This window comes from Triticum dicoccoides, chromosome 6B (genome assembly GCF_002162155.2).
Source record: "Triticum dicoccoides isolate Atlit2015 ecotype Zavitan chromosome 6B, WEW_v2.0, whole genome shotgun sequence".
Classification (NCBI taxonomy): domain Eukaryota; kingdom Viridiplantae; phylum Streptophyta; class Magnoliopsida; order Poales; family Poaceae; genus Triticum; species Triticum dicoccoides.
In genome coordinates, this window is record NC_041391.1 from 46962511 (window position 1) to 46966007 (window position 3497).

The 3497-nt window shown below is 48.3% G+C and overlaps 1 pseudogene; it reads right to left on the bottom strand.

Annotated features, from left to right (window-relative positions):
* Nucleotides 1-2113: 2113 nt before the first annotated feature.
* LOC119320690 lies at nt 2114-3267 on the bottom strand (annotated as a pseudogene).
* Nucleotides 3268-3497: the final 230 nt, after the last annotated feature.

Below are 3497 nucleotides of genomic sequence, written 5' to 3' on the forward strand. Positions count from 1 at the left end.
AGCCGAAAAATTGGCTTCAAAGAGACAAACATATATGGGACCGACTATAGGCAAGTCATCTGACTTTTGTTCAACCCACAACCGTCCATCTTTTTTCTTCTTCCATCTTTCTCCTCAAACTGTTACAATTCCACTGCCCACCTCTGGCTCACCTCATGACCTCTCATCTTGCTGCGAAAACACGCCTCACTACCGCTTATCTCACCGTTCCCACCTTCGGCGATGGTGTTGTTGAATTCAAGCGGGACTCGGTACTAAAAACCTAGCACTCGTGTAGGTCAACCCTCAGACCCGTCTCCGCCTAAGATGTTGCGGTGAGTCGCATCATCTCTGGCTCAGCCACGTCGTGGCACACCCAACTCGGCATCGGAGCTCCGCTCTCGCCTTCTTTTTCTTTCTCCCACGAAATCTGACCTACCCAAATTCAAATTGCAAATTCAGACAAGGTACATATAACCATTATGAACATATAAATTGCCCTTGTGGCACAACCTCCACCTTCGGAGAGAAACACATGCCCCCATTTTAGGCTGGTTATAGTGGGGAGTGAGTTAGACTAGTAATATGCTTAGCCTGGTCATAGTGAGAGTAACTTAGCTAGTAACGTAACGCACACCAATGCAAAACTTCTTATGTGGCAAGTAGTTAATGAGGAGAGAGGTGCTTAGAGTAACATAATATGTTACTGTAACATAGCGTTTCACAAGAATAAATGAGTCTACAAGCTAATAAATGCAATCATTTACGGTACTACTTCTATGTTATTTTGCACTATGAGGGTAGTAACATAGACTAGTATCATATGTATGATACTAGTCTAAGTTACTCCCACTATGACTAGCCTTATGTTACTCCTCTATAGCGGGTAGTAACATATGTGTAATGTCATGCAACATATTGCTTATTAGGTTGCAGACTCATTTTGTCTTGGTATGTGTAATGTAACGGTAATATATTATGTTATAAGCTTTTCTTTCCTCATTAATTACTTGCCACATCATCTATTTTACCTAAAAATGTTTAATGTTACCACTTCCCACTACGCGGCCAGACACGCATCACGGAGAGCCTGCCAATGCTGACCAGTACTCCCTTTGTCACCATAGACGGCGAAGTACATGGTCTGCTCGTTCACAAGAGGAAGAACGGCCACCAAAATGAGGGAGCCGGGGCTCCTCTTGAACCACATGTTGCGATTCGAGAGACTGATGGAGGCGACAAACACAAATGATGAGAGTAGGAGCATCTCCAAAAGGCACACAAAAACTGCCCCGCACGTTAAAATTCGGGTTTTTTCGGCGCCGGACAGCCTCAGCAGAAGCTGTAAAATAGTGCACGCGCAAAAAAGAATTGCGCACGAGCTAAAAGGCGCTATTAGAAGCTGGAAATTTGGGGCGCTGGATTGCGCACGCTTCACAATTTGCACTGCATGTTTTTTTATGCGCACGTTTTTGGGCATCTGTTAAAACAATGTTGGGTTCGACGCGCTAAAAGTGCTACAGTGACGCGCTAAAATTGTTATAGCGCGAAACTTTTATGCGCCTATAAGAGATGCTCTAAACGACTAAACCCACATGCGTTGACCTCTCCTTACATGTGCACCACACATCAACCGGCTCCACATGCAATAATCTTAAGGGCCACCTACAACCGCTCACCCCGGGGAACATTTTTTACAACCCGCACGATGTCAATAGTTTAGATGTTGCATAAAAGACTATAGTATAGCCTGTTTCCATTATAGGACTTCATCTCGTCCCAAAATAAGTGACTTAACTTTGTACTAAAGTTGATACAAAGTTGAGTCACTTAATTTGAGACGGAGAGAGTACTATTTGCTTATATACCGGCAACTTAGGATTAGTATAAAGTTGAGTCATTTAATTTGAGATGGAGGGAGTACTATTTGCTTATATACCGGCAACTTGGGAGATTACATGATGAAGGTTACAAACCTGGAGGTGGAGGATCACGTCTGAACCCCAGCCCCGGTATACATTATCTGAACCAAACGACTCTTATTCTGCGTACTTGTACGTACATATACGGTTGGGCCTGCACTTATAACAGAGTAATAACACGTGTATAATATGATGAGACGATGGACGATCAGCTATCTGTTGACGACCCTGCAGTGGCGTCTGATCTGGGTGGGGGTTCCGCTGGGCGGGGTGAGGCTCCCCATCTTGATCATGGCCGTCACGAAGTCGGACTCGAAGAGCTTCGGGTTGGCGGCGTACTGGCGCACCAGCGCGTCCTGGGAGCCGCCGTTGAAGAGCAACTGGTCGGCGCTCAGCAGGCCGCGCTTGGCTACCAGGTTGTGATAGTAGGTGTTGTCGAATACGAGCGGCGTTTGCACGTCTAACGGTGCCAGGTTGCCGTCGCCGTCAGGGGCCTGGGCGGGGCAGGAGCGCTTGCGCAGCATGGCGAACGCCGGGTCGATGTCGGTGCCGTTGTAGATGTGGTCGCGAAAGTTGACGCAGTGCGAGAAGCCAATGGTGTGCGCGCCCAACAGCACCGTCAGGTCGTGCGGGCTCAGGTTCTTCTTGGCAAACATGGCGATGAGCACATCGAGGCTTAAGCTGGTCACCGAGAGGTTGCTGTTCGCCTCATTCAGGTTGGCCGAGCGGCAGCTTCCAGCTGGGCCCGCCTAGCTGCCGGAATGATGTATGTATACCGACCGATCAACCCAAACGTTGTCACTCGTCAGTAACCAGAAAAGTGCAGTGTACGTACCAGAAAGACGCCGTCCCGTGCGGCGAGGGCCGTGATGTCGGCGCAGGAGACGACGCCAGGGCAGACCAGCTCCACGTTCTTCTTGATCTCGTCGATCACCTCATAGCCCCGCACAGTATTACCGTTGGGAAGGGCGGTCTTCTCGCCCACGAAGCTACCCACGTCATCCAAGAGAATGGACCCGTCACAGCCCTATGCATATAACAAAACTCCACCATTAATCCTGACCTTCTCCGCGAAAAGAAAATTGATACTACTATGTGATTGTAAATCAATGGACATAACTATGTTTGCATAAGGGTTTAGTTTAGTTACTTGAACAAAACAGTCATGGAAGTAGAGCCTGAGGAGGGAGGCCCCCACTCGGCGCTCGGCGAGGAGTGCCTTGGTCATTGTGGAGCGCATGATGAGTTCCAGCTTCGGGCAGGACTTCGCATAGAATGACGGCGAGAGCTGGCCGTAGGCCGCCGAGGAGAGGAGGAAGAGAGCAAGCAAGCAATGCCATGTCCTACATCTAGAGCTGGAAGCCATGGCTCAGATTTGTGTAGCTACGTACGTAGGCTCAATGTGTTCTTCACTGTACGAAGGATTGCTAGCTCAGTGGCTGTGCATAACTGTGGCGAGCAGGAGCCACCTATTTATAATACTAGTATTGTTCTTTCGGTTGCATGAGATGCATGTAGAATGGTCAAAAGTTAGGTCCGTACGGGGTTGTGGAAAAGTATGACAAGTTCCACGTCGTTTCTTTCTCTTGTTGACTA